The sequence below is a fragment of the Geotrypetes seraphini genome, chromosome 1 (genome assembly GCF_902459505.1).
Source record: "Geotrypetes seraphini chromosome 1, aGeoSer1.1, whole genome shotgun sequence".
Taxonomy (NCBI): Eukaryota; Metazoa; Chordata; class Amphibia; order Gymnophiona; family Dermophiidae; genus Geotrypetes; species Geotrypetes seraphini.
The window spans coordinates 162,428,062-162,441,598 of record NC_047084.1 but is presented as its reverse complement, the minus strand read 5'-3'; the positions used below and the strand labels follow the sequence as shown (position 1 = coordinate 162,441,598).

The 13,537-nt window shown below is 47.4% G+C and overlaps 1 protein-coding gene across 6 annotated transcripts in view; it reads right to left on the bottom strand.

Annotated features, from left to right (window-relative positions):
• The window catches only part of TRIM2 (tripartite motif containing 2), a 214,163-nt gene that overhangs the window by 105,251 nt on the left and 95,375 nt on the right, over positions 1-13,537 (bottom strand). The window lies entirely within an intron of this gene.

Here is a 13,537-nt window from a genome sequence, read left to right as displayed (position 1 = left end):
TTAGGAGGAGGAAGAGATAATGGTTACTGCTGATGGACAGACTGGATGGGCCATTTGGCCTTTATCTGCCATCATGTTTCTATGTTTCAGATCCTCAGACACTATCACCTCAAGGTCCCTTTCCAGGCCCATCTGTGGCTATGCCCCTGATCTCAACATTTTCAGCAAGGAATGTGTTCTATAACAGAACAAGCAATAGCTTAAGTAGAAATGTCTTCACCAAGATCTGTATGAGTTTGAGAAAAAGGAACATGAGAAATGAGCCTCAGCTGCCCAAATATGTGTCATAATCCAAGAAAAGGGACAAGTCTTAGAAATTAAGTTGTAACACTAGAACCAAGACTTCTCAGAGAAAATGTCCAAAATGGAAGTGAGATGAGATTCAAATACAATAAAGTAAATGCATTTATACATACACTCAGATATGTGTAATCCGACCAAGAGCCGTGGTTCCTATAGCCGAACCCACCGTCCCATCACTGTGTAGGACTATAATGCTAGCGATGTTAGGGTATTTTTTAAATAAATAAAGGTATTTTTCAGTGGTAATAAAAGAAAAGCAATTCCTACTTAACTTAAAAGGTGTTGGTAGGTCCCGACATGGACATGTTTCGAGGGTCTTTTTCAAGGAACCCAAAAGAAGTGTTGGTAGTTTCAAATGCCAAAGAAATAATTGCTGGGTGATGTAGACGAGAAAAATTATACTTAAGTTGAAAAAGTCACTTCTAAGCCTTCAAAGGCTCTTCAAAGCTTAGAAGTGACTTTTTCAACTTAAGTATAATTTTTCTCGTCTACATCACCCAGCAATAATAGTCCTACACAGTGATGGGACGGTGGGTTCGGCTATAGGAGTCACGGCTCTTGGTTGGATTACACATATCTGAGTGTATGTATAAATGCATTTACTTTATTGTATTTGAATCTCATCTCACTTCCATTTTGGACATTTTCTCTGAGAAGTCTTGGTTCTAGTGTTACATTGTTATTGAGTTTGACCTCTCAGCCCTGTATTTTTTCAGTGTTTGCCTCACCACTTACCATTTTTTACTATTTTTGACTTAGAAATTAAGTTACCATATTTTTCGCTCCATAAGACACACCCTAGATTTAGAGGCAGAAAACAAGTAAAAAAAAAATTCTGAACCAAATTCTCTCTGCCAACCCTACATTCCTTGCCAGGCTCTGTAACCCTGTCCCACTGCACTGCCCTGTAACCTGCCCCCAGTACCTTTTCTAATCCCCCTCCCTTTTTTATGGTACAACAATTTTTATTATTTTCCAAAATAAATTACAAACAGGGGATAGCCCAAAACAGAAACAAGTCCCATATAAAACTGGAACAATAATCAGAAATACTACATCATGAACCCCCATCTCCTCCTAGAGCAGGGAGCAACCTCCAGTATGCAGAGTGAACCAAAAATAAAAAAAAAACAACCTTTAACCCCCGGGCCCACGTTTTCTGCCCTCCGAATGGTGCCTTCAGGTCTCATAATGGAAGACATTTAAGGAGGTGCGGGATAAGACAGGAAGAGGTGGCGCAGGTGAAAGGTTCGCGTCTGCTGGCCGATTCACCGCTGGATCACCAGGCAATGGGGGAGATTTGAAGAGGTACGGGACAGGAGGAAGGTGTTTTAAAAAGGGACGAGGGTTAAAAAAAAGGTACTGGGGGTGTGTTTTTTAAAAGGTCTGACCGGAGAGGGAGGGGTGTTAAAAATTTATACCTCACTGCATAAGATACACCGACATTTCCACCCACTTTTGGGTGGAAAAAAAGTGTCTTATGGAGCTAAAAATACGGTATTCAGCTGGCTAAGCAATCAAGAAGATGCCGATTCAAATGCAATAAACCATATCTTTCTATCATTTCATTTGCCAGAGATGTACCATTTCAATTAACAAATTGTTGCATCTGATAAATAGAGCCCAACTGGTATTGTTGCCTCATTTCTCAAGCAAGCGTGCACTAAAACTTGGCAACTTTTCTTAGACTGAGACACATATAAGTAAAGTGAGCTAACTCACTGACTTGGGACAGAATTGTGTGCTGCCATGGGATGGGGGAACATGTTTAATTTTTAAGCCTATATCTAATTCAGCTGAAAGAAGTTATCAAACAGCCTTAGTTGACTTCATTTAATAAACTTTTGTTATATATTCACTGGTCCTCAGCGGGCCACCACACACTCAAATACATTCATAGTGAATGGCTTTACGCTCCCACTCGTCATTGGAACCAGCCCGGCCTTATATTAAATTTGACTTGCATTAATGATGGTAATATATAAATACTAAAAGTACTTAGCTTCTAGTAGAATGCTGTGCAGGGAGAATGTGTTCTAAATATCTCCCTGCACAGCATTCTACTAGAAGCTAAGTACTTTTAGTATTTATATATTACCATCATTAATGCAAGTCAAATTTAATATAAGGCCGGGCTGGTTCCAATGACGAGTGGGAGCGTAAAGCCATTCACTATGAATGTATTTGAGTGTGTGGTGGCCCGCTGAGGACCAGTGAATATATAACAAAAGTTTATTAAATGAAGTCAACTAAGGCTGTTTGATAACTTCTTTCAGCTGAATTAGATATTGGTGTATACCTTCATTTGCAAATTGGATTAACTGAGTGCTAGAGTTTACATAGCAAAAAACCAAATCCAAGGAGGAAAACAAGGTTCAACTGTCTGCAGTGAAAACCTAAAATTTACTTAAAAGGTTTTTAACCTAAAATTTACTTGTCATAATAAAGCCTGCCTGCATCGTGTACAAGGTCTGCAGTTTTTTGCTTTGTTTGTTCTGCTAGAGTTTACATTTCATGGTAATTTTTAAGCCTGGCATCTGTACCCCAGAGCTATCTGGGGATATTTCAGAAGCAGGAGTTACAGCCCTGAAGCCAGGAGGGTCATCAATTGTACAAATGACACCAAATGCTCAGATTTACAGTAATTATATGGTGGATTCTGAATGGAACTCTGGTCTGCAGCTCCTGATTGTCAGATGAGACGGTTACACAAGACAGAAAAGTTGGGGGGGGGGGGGAAGAGAGAAAATGAGGGAAAAATCCCTTGGATATCTGGGTATAAAGCTCATGTGCCAAAGTCTAATAGAGGTTAGAGGTCAAAAGAACAAGAAACCGCCAGGCCAAAAACAAAATGAACATAAAAATGGGCAAATAAATGGCAAATGTGTTTCAATGTAGAGAAATGCAAAGTCTTGCACATAGGGAAAGGAAACCCGATGTTCAGCTACAAGATGGGGGGGATGGTATTGGGGAAGAGCAACCTAGAAAGGGACTTGGGGGTCTTAGTGGATCAATCAATGAAGTCTGGAGCACAATGCGCAGCGGCCTCCAAGAAGGCGAACAGAGTGTTGGGAATTATTAAAAAAGGAATCACTACCAGAACCAAAGAAGTTATCCTGCCGCTATATCGGGCGATGGTACGCCCGCATCTGGAATACTGCGTTCAATACTGGTCGCCATACCTTAAGAAGGATATAGCGACACTCGAGAGGGTCCAGAGAAGAGCAACAAAGATGATAAGGGGCATGGAAGGCCTCTCATATGCTGAGAGGCTGGAGAAACTGGGGCTCTTTTCTCTGGAAAAATGGAGACTTAGAGGGGACATGATAGAAACTTACAAGATCATAAAAGGTATAGAGAAGGTAGAGAGGGGCAGATTCTTCAGACTGGTGGGGGAAACAAAAACAAGAGGGCACGCAAGAAAATTGAAGGGAGACAGATTCAGAACAAATGCTAGGAAGTTCTTCTTCAGCCAGCAGGTGGTGGATACCTGGAATGCACTTCCGGAGGAGGTGGTAGAGCAGAGTACGATTTTGGGTTTCAAAAAGGGGTTGGACATGTTCCTAAAGGAAAAGGGGATTGAGGGGTATAGCTAGAGGGGTACTATAAAGGATAAAATGTCTTAAGTGAAAGAATACTACAGGTCATGGACCTGGGGGGCCGCCGCGAGTGTGGACTGCTGAGCACGATGGACCTATGGTCTGACTCGGCAGAGGCGATGCTTATGTTCTTATATCTTGGCAAAGACATTAACTTGTAATATTATGAGATTTACAGAGGACCCAGAAAGGGTTGCTGATGAAAGCAGGGTTAAAGAAATTTGTTTATAGTCCACGGCAGTGATGTTAAGAGTAGGCAGTTGGTTATTAGCAATGCTGCTACTGATTGAATGACAAATCTAATTATACTTCTTGTGGTTTGCTTGATGCATTATATACGAGTATGCTATTGTATTATTCAGCACCTTGGGCTGTCTGATGTTGGCTTGAGGAAGCAATTAATAATCCTGTGAAATAAAGAAAAAGATAGGTTTATGGATACAATGACCTGGCCTGAAAAGTATTTTTCTACCAGGTTTAATATCCTCAAATTGGTTCCTTTTGCACATACTAAGAGGCTCATAAACAAAAAGCTAAAATGTCCAAATAACTTCCTATGTCAGAACTTTGACGTCTAAGAGCTAATAATAAAAAACTTTTTCCTGGAAGTCCAATGAGATGTTTCGCTCATTGTGTGTCAAGAGTTCCAGGAGGCATGCTGGGAGGCACATTATGGGCATGTTTTGGGTGTGCTTAACTTGGACGTCAAGGCTGGTGTTCAGGTGTTGATCGTCTCCTTATGGGGCCGAGAATATCTTTTTTGGATAATGTAAAGAGGTTCTTTGATCCGTTGTTGGGAGTAGTAGGCCTTTTTTGCATCAAGTATAAGAGGATTGCGAAGATCTGCAACGGGTATAGGAGGATCGCGAAGATCTGCAACGTGACATAATCAGGCTCAAGGAATGGGCATCAACATGGCAGATGAGGTTCAATGTGGATAAGTGTAAAGTGATGTATGTAGGTAACAAAAATCTCATGCACAAATACAGGATGTCCAGGGTGGTACTTGGAAAGACCTTCCAGGAAAGAGACTTGGGAGTTATGATCGACAAGTCGATGAAGCCGTCCACGCAATGTGTGGCAGCGGCGAAAAGGGCGAACAGAATGCTAGGAATGATAAAGAAGGGGATCACGAACAGATCGGAGAAGGTTATCATGCGGCTGTACCAGGCCACGGTGTGCCCTCACCTGGAGTACTGTGTCCAGAACTGGACGCCGTACATGAAGAAGGACACGGTAGTACTCGAGAGGGTCCAGAGAAGAGCAACTAAGATGGTTAAGGGACTGGAGGAGTTGCCATACGGTGAAAGATTAGAGAAACTGGGCCATTTCTTCCTCGAACAGAGGAGATTGAGAAGGGACATGATTGAAACATTCAAGGTACTGAAGGGAATAGACTTAGTAGATAAGGACAGGTTGTTCACCCTCTCCAAGGCAGGGAGAACGAGAGGGCACTCTCTAAAATTGAAAGGGGATAGATTCCGTACGAACGCATGGAAGTTCTTCTTCACCCAGAGAGTGGTAGAAAACTGGAATGCTCTTCCAGAGCCTGTTAGAGGGGAAAAACACCCTCCAGGGATTCAAGACAAAGTTAGACAAGTTCCTGCTCAACAAGGACATATGCTGTTAGGGCTAATCTCAGTTAGGGCACTGGTCTTTGACCAAAGGGCCACCTCATGAGCAGACTGCTGGGCATGATGGACCACTGGTCTGACCCAGCAGTGGCAATTCTTATGTTTCCTCCAGTTGGATTTGTCGCCATTCGGCCTGGATTGGTACCATTCCCTCTGCTTTCCTTAGTTCTCAAGTTGTTAGTGAAGCAAGGGAGGAGAGATTGCAGGGGTAGCATTTAATTTATTTGACTGCTAGGCCCACGTAGAGGAGTTTTACTTAGGCATGCCTAGGGTGGTTCCATCATTGTCTTTAAGCCAAGTTTCTGCGATCGGTTCTGTATTGCATCAGCAAGGTTACAGCAATATGCTCTCTCATTCCCTAGGGTTCCTCAACTCTCTTCAGGGATTTCTCAAGAAATTAAAATTATAGAATGTGTTTGTATATGATTACATAAATTAAAGGTTATATTGTGTATGCAAAAAGCACAGTTACTTACCGTAACAGGTGTTATCCAGGGACAGCAGGCAGATATTCTTAACGTATGGGTGACGTCACCGACGGAGCCCCGGTACGGACACTTTTTACTAGAAAGTTCTAGTTGGCCGCACCGCGCATGCGCGAGTGCCTTCCCGCCCGACGGAGGAGTGCGTGGTCCCCAGTTAAGATAAGCCAGCTAAGAAGCCAACCCGGGGAGGTGGGTGGGTCGTAAGAATATCTGCCTGCTGTCCCTGGATAACACCTGTTACGGTAAGTAACTGTGCTTTATCCCAGGACAAGCAGGCAGCATATTCTTAACGTATGGGTGACCTCCAAGCTAACAGAGAGGGAGGAGGGATGGTTGGCCATTAGGAAAATAAATTGTGTAACACAGATTGGCCGAAGTGCCCATCCCGTCTGGAGAAGGTATCCAGACAGTAGTGAGTAGTGAATGTGTGAACTGAGGACCAAGTGGCAGCCTTGCAGATTTCCTTGATGGGCGTGGAACGGAGGAAAGCCACAGAAGCAGCCATAGCTCTGACCCTGTGGGCCGTGACAGCACCTTCCAGTGAGAGACCGGCCCGAGCATAACAGAACGCAATGCAGGCAGCAAGCCAGTTGGAAAGCGTCCGTTTGGAGACAGGACGACCTAGACGGTTAGGGTCGAAGGACAAAAGGAGCTGAGGAGACGAGCGGTGAGCCCTGGTACGGTCAAGGTAGTAAGCAAGGGCACGCTTACAGTCCAGGGTGTGCAATGCCTGTTCCCCAGGATGAGAATGGGGTTTTGGGAAAAAGACAGGTAACACAATGGACTGGTTAAGATGAAAGTCCGAGACCACCTTGGGGAGGAATTTCGGATGGGTACGCAGAATCACCTTGTCATGGTGAAAAACAGTGAAAGGTGGGTCGGCAACCAGCGCATGCAGCTCACTAACCCTCCTGGCAGAGGTGATGGCAATGAGGAAAAGCACCTTCCATGTAAGAAATTTGAGTGAAGTTGTGGCAAGAGGCTCAAACGGAGGTTTCATGAGGGCTGATAGAACCACATTCAGGTCCCAGACGACTGGAGGAGGCTTCAGAGGTGGTTTGACATTGAAGAGGCCTCTCATGAACCGGGAAACCAGGGGATGAGCTGTGAGAGGTTTTCCGAGGATAGGTTCATGAAACGCAGTGATGGCACTGAGGTGGACTCTGATTGAGGTCGACTTGAGGCCAGCGTCGGAGAGAGAGAGCAAATAGTCCAGTACAGTTTCCACCGCCAATGAGGTGGGATCGTGGTGATGTAGTAGACACCAAGAGGAGAACCGGGTTCACTTCTGATGGTAACATTGGCGGGTGGCCGGTTTCCTGGAGGCATCCAAAATGCGACGGATAGGCTGAGACAGATTCTCTGGAGAGGTCAGCCCGAGAGAAACCAAGCTGTCAGGTGGAGCGAGGACAGATTGGGATGTAGTAGAGACTGATGCTGCTGTGTAAGTAGAGTAGGAAACACAGGAAGAGGAATGGGTTCTCTGGAGCTGAGCTGGAGCAGGAGGGAGAACCAGTGTTGATGAGGCCACCGAGGAGCGATGAGAATCATGGTGGCTTTGTCCCTGCGGAGTTTGAATAACGTCCGCAACATCAGAGGTAGTGGAGGAAAGCCGTAGAGGAACCGATCCGTCCAGTTGAGCAGGAATGCATCCGGGGCCAGACGATGAGGAGAGAAGAGTCTGGAACAGAAAAGGGGCAGCTGATGGTTGTGAGGAGCTGCAAAGAGGTCCACCTGAGGAGTGCCCCACCGAGCAAAGATGGAGCGGAGTGTGGGAGGATCCAGAGTCCACTCGTGAGGTTGAAGGATGTGGCTGAGATTGTCGGCCAGGGAGTTCTGTTCGCCCTGGATATAGACAGCCTTGAGGAAGAGACTGCGGGCCGTGGCCCAGGTCCAGATGCGGAGGGCCTCCTGACAGAGGAGGGGAGATCCGGTGCTGCCTTGCTTGTTTATGTAGTACATGGCGACTTGGTTGTCTGTGCACAGGAGAAGAACCTGAGGGTAGAGAAGGTGCTGGAAGGCCTTGAGAGCATAGAACATGGCCCTGAGTTTGAGGAAGTTGATGTGATGTTGACGTTCCTGAGGGGTCCAGAGTCCCTGGGTGCGAAGATCTCCCAGGTGAGCTCCCCATGCATAAGGGGAGGCATCCGTGGTTATGATCATGGAGTGAGGGGGTAGATGAAAGAGTAGACCCCTGGAAAGATTGGAGGAGTTCAACCACCATTGAAGAGATTGCTGAAGAGACGATGTCACAGAGATGGGATGAGAAAGAGGATCCGTGGTCTGTGACCATTGGTTGGCCAGAGTCCATCGAGGTGTCCTGAGGTGGAGTCGCGCCAAAGGAAGCACATGGACCGTCGAGGCCATGTGGCCCAGGAGGACCATCATCTGCCGAGCTGGAATGGAGTGACGAAGGAGCACCTGACGGCAGAGGTGGAGCAGGGTCCGTTGGCGGTCGGAGGGGAGAAACGCCCTCATCAGAGTGGTGTCGAGAACGGCTCCAATGAACTGAAGTCGCTGTGTGGGAAGCAGATGCGACTTGGGGTAGTTGATCTTGAACCCCAGGAGATGGAGGAAGGAGATGGTGTGCTGAGTGGCTTGTAGCACAAGTGGAGACGTAGGTGCTTTCACCAACCAATCGTCCAAGTAGGGGAACACCTGGAGGTTGTGAGACCTGAGAAAGGCCGCCACCACAATAAGGCACTTGGTGAACACCCTGGGCGATGATGCGAGGCCAAAGGGTAGCACTTTGTACTGATAGTGGCGGTGCTGTATCTGAAATCGGAGGTAGCGACGTGAATTCAGATGGATTGGAATGTGAGTGTAGGCCTCTTTTAGGTCCAGGGAACATAGCCAGTCGTGTTGAGAGAGAAGAGGATAAAGCGTGGCCAGGGAGAGCATTCTGAACTTTTCCTTGACCAGACACTTGTTGAGGTCCCGGAGATCGAGGATGGGACGGAGGTCTCCTATCTTCTTGGGAACCAGGAAGTAGCAGGAGTAGAATCCCTGACCCCTTTGGTCTGTGGGAACCTCTTCGATGGCATTGAGAAGAAGGAGGGATTGGACCTCCCTTAGGAGGAGAAGGGACTGGGAGGAGTGAGACGCAGACTCTATTGGAGGATTGTCTGGTGGAAGAGTCTGGAAGTTGAGAGAGTAGCCGTGGCGAATGATGTTGAGGACCCACAGGTCTGATGTGATGACCTCCCAACGGTTGAGGAAGAGTTGGAGACGTCCTCCGATCGGCTGAGGAAGAGGTAATGATGGTGGGAGACTGGCTATGCCCTGGAGAAAGAAGTCAAAAGGGCTGAGATGGTTTTGACGGAGGAAGAGGCTTGGCAGGTTGGTGAGATTGAGAGCGAGCCTGAGTGTGTTGTTGACGAGGTCTGCGAGGCTGCTGTTGGGGCGGGTTGAGAGGTCTGGCCGAGAACCTGCGCTAGTAAGAGGACTGTGGTCTGTAAGGACGAGCAGGTGGAGCCTTCTTTTTAGGTTTCACCAGAGTGTCCCATCTGGTCTCATGTGCTGAGAGCTTCTGGGTGGTTGAATCCAGGGACTCCACAAAAAGTTTGTCCCCAAGACAGGGTGCGTTAGCTAGGCGGTCTTGGTGGTTGATGTCAAGATCAGATACCCTCAACCAGGCCAGACGCCGCATGGCAGATGCTATGGCAGATGCTCGGGAGGTCAGCTCAAAGGAATCATAGAGCGCACCATGAATTTCCGCAGTTGAAGGAGGCTGGAAATTTGTTGTTGAAAGAGTGGAACTTTGCGTTCAGGGATGTATTTTTGTAGGGCGGATAGTTGTTGTACGAGATGCTTCATATAAAATGAGAAGTGAAATGTGTAATTATTCGCCCTGTTGGCTAGCATTGCATTTTGATAAAGGCGTTTGCCAAACTTATCCATCGTTTTGCCTTCTCTGCCAGGAGGGGTGGAGACATAAACACTGGAGCCCTGAGTTTTCTTTAATGTAGACTCAACTAGGAGAGACTCATGGGGCAATTGAGGTTTGTCAAAACCCGGAATTGGGATGACCCTGTATAGGCTATCTAGTTTACGAGGAGCTCCGGGGACAGTGAGTGGATTTTCCCAATTTTTATAAAAAGTTTCCCGCAGTATGTCATGAACGGGTAACTTGAGGAATTCTTTGGGAGGTTGTTCAAAGTCTAAGGCATCCAGGAAGGCCTGGGACTTTTTAGAGTCGGACTCTAAAGGAATAGAAAGAGCCGCCGACATCTCCCTGAGGAATTTGGTGAAAGAGGATTGCTCAGGCTTGGAAGCGGTATCGGTCACTGAGGGTTCCTCGTCTGTTGACGATGCGTCCTCCTCGGTACCGGGTGGGGATTCTTCCCATAAGTCCGGGTCCCTGATATCAGTGTGCGCACGCCAAGATGTCGGGGTGGAAGGCTCGGTGTGGCGGGTCTTAGAAAGAGACTTGCCAGAGTGCATTGAGACGGTACCGGGAGAGGAAGACTGGTGCTGATCCCGGTCCCGGGAAGAGCGGTGCCATTCTCGGTCCTGGGGAGACTGGTGCCCTTCTTGGTCCCGAGGAGGATCGGCCTCAGAGCGGGTTTGTACCACAGGATGAGAACGGAGTGGTTCAGCCGAGAGGACTGGCATGGAAGTGTTGAGTGGCACCAAGGGGGTGGACACCGGTGGGATGGTGCGAGGCTCGGGCTGGTCTGGTACCGAAAGAAGTGGTGCCAAGAGGGTCGGTAACAGGTGCTGGAGTTGTTGCTGCAGCTGTTCCTGCAATTTGTCTTGGAGTATGGCCGCGATGCGGTCATCCAGGGGTGGCACCGGTACCGCTTTTTTCTTTTTCGGTTCCATAGGTGCTGCTCCACGCCCCGGCGATGAGGAGGCAGATGACGAGGCACTCACCGAGATTGGGGCGGAGCATTTGCGGGGTCGGCGTGAGGCCGGGAGGACCGGCGTCGCCACTGTGGCAGGTGGGCGCTCAAGGGAGGTGGAAGGCTTCTTAGCCGGCTTACCTGGTGCCAGCGACCCCGAGGAAGGATCGGGCGTCGTTGAAGTAGTCGGTGCCGTCTTTTGCGGTACCGTCTACGTCGCGGCAGGTTCCATAGCAGATCCGGTACCGAAAAGGATGTTCTGCTGGATCTGCCGATTTTTTAAAGTGTGTTTCTTAAGAGTGGCACAGCGGGTGCAGGTGTCAGCCCGATGCTCTGGACCCAAACACTATAGGCACCAATTGTGTGGGTCAGTGAGGGAGATCGGGCGTGCACACCGCTGGCACTTCTTAAAGCCCGGTTGAGGGGGCATGAAGGGAAACACGGCCTCCGCAAAATCAAAACCGGAGGCCGGTTTCAAAAAATAGAGAAAATCGAGAGATTTTTTTTTTTTTTTGAATCGAAGAAAAAAGAGAACCCCAAGTGGGAAAAAGAGAAAAAACGAGAAAAAAACGCAAGCGGGAAGGCAAAAAGGATGTTTTCAACAGCCGTTGAAACCACATGCGTCTTCTTCGCTCCGCGGAAACGAAGAAACTGGGGACCACGCACTCCTCCGTCGGGCGGGAAGGCACTCGCGCATGCGCGGTGCAGCCAACTAGAACTTTCTAGTAAAAAGTGTCCGTACCGGGGCTCCGTCGGTGACGTCACCCATACGTTAAGAATATGCTGCCTGCTTGTCCTGGGATAAATATTTTAAGGGTTGTACCATAGTAAAAGGATTGGGAATCACTAGCCTAGGTAGGTAATAATTATCAACAATCAGCTGTTCCATTTCAACCAACCAGATATCCAGAGTGCATACTGATACAAATAACTAGTTTTGTTTTAGATCATGCATAGTTGGGTTTTTTTTTAGTTCAATCATTATTAAGTTTTAACATCTTACAGAAAAATGCAACACATTAGTATTTTAGCCCGTTACATTAACGGGTGTTAGAATATGTCTGTGTGTCTTTATTTCTATCTCTCTCTCCCTGGCCTCCTTTGTCTGTCTGTCTTTCTGTGTCTCTCCCTGCCCCTGTGTCTTTCTTCTTTTCTTTCTATCTATCTGTCTCTCTCCCTGCCTCCTATGCAGCAGAATTTCTCTCCCACCACTTCCCTGTGCAGCAGCCACAGCAGCATTCCCTCCCCCTCCATTTCCCTCCCCCACACCACTTCCCTGTGCAGCAGTAGTGTTTCCCCTACCCCCCTTTCCCTTTCCGCAGTCTGGCTGGCTCCCTTAGTCCCTTACCACCCCCCTTTCCTTCCCGCGGTCCCGATAAACCTTCCGATTCCAGCAGCGTCTACAGCACTCTACACATGCTGCTTCAGGGCCTTCTACTGTCCAGCAAATCAGGGCCCGAAGCAGCGTGTGTAGAGTGCTGCAGATGCTGCTTGAATCGGAAGATTTCAGGACCCGCAGCCCTTGCTGGACCTGAAGCGAGCTCTAGGGGTTTTGGGGGTTTTTACGCGGACCCAGCCGGAGCAGGAGGAGAAACCTTGGAGCCAGGAATTAAAGTCCGTTGGGGGAGGGAAGGAGAGCAGTTCTTCTCCCTTCCAGCTCTGGTCTGGCCCCGGGTCGCCCTGGCCAGTTCACACTCTGAAACCGCGGGAGACGCGGCACTGTACAGCCTCTTCTTTCTGCTGCCGTGAGCGTGGGCAGCGCAAATTCGCACTCCTACCTGCGGGTCCCTACAGCAGCACGGAAAACGGGAGCATGCAGGTGGGAGTGCGCATGCGCGCTTAGGGCTTTATTATATTAGATGTAAACATACAATAGAAAATTCTTAACGAAAAACATGTCATTATCTACCCATCCCTCCCTCTGTGACTCAAACCCCCACTCTACCTCCCTCCCATATGTCTGGCAGGTCAATCATTCCATCACACACATTGTTTTACGACACCCTCTAAAGGGCTCCAAACATTCTTAGATGCCATATTCCCCAATCTTTCAGTTAAATTAGCTTCATATTTATAGAAAAGGCACACAGTTTCCTACCCAAAATGATGAAAATTCAAACGTGAAATCCTTCCAGTTCTTAACTATCGAGTGTAGTGCCACTCCAGAGAGTATCATGAACAATTTATTTTGATTTACTGTCCAATTGGTTGTTGAAGTAGCACATGGTCCGCATAGCGCCATGCCATAAGAAAGAGATATACGAACTTCCAATATATTTTGTATTTTATTCCACACCTCCTGCCAGAATGTTTGAACCAATGGACAGTAAAACAAAAGATGATCAAGTGTACCCACTTTTTTCTTGCAGCTCCAACATGCATTGGACTTGTTAGCATCCAATTTCTGTAATTTAACCGGGGTCTACAATGTTCTATGGAGCACAAAGTAGAGTTTGTCTTAATGACGCAGAAGCCGTACAACTTATCAGTTCACTCAGTTAGAAGCTTCCCTGCCTTGGGAAGGAGGGTGTCAAATATGACCAGCTAAAACTAAGCAGCAGCCAAGCTGCAATTTCCTAAGTCTGGAGGGCATGATTTTGTGAAGCTCATATTATATGTATTGGGTGATGTTTTAATATACAACCTGTCTGTGGTACAACCAAAGTGGTTTA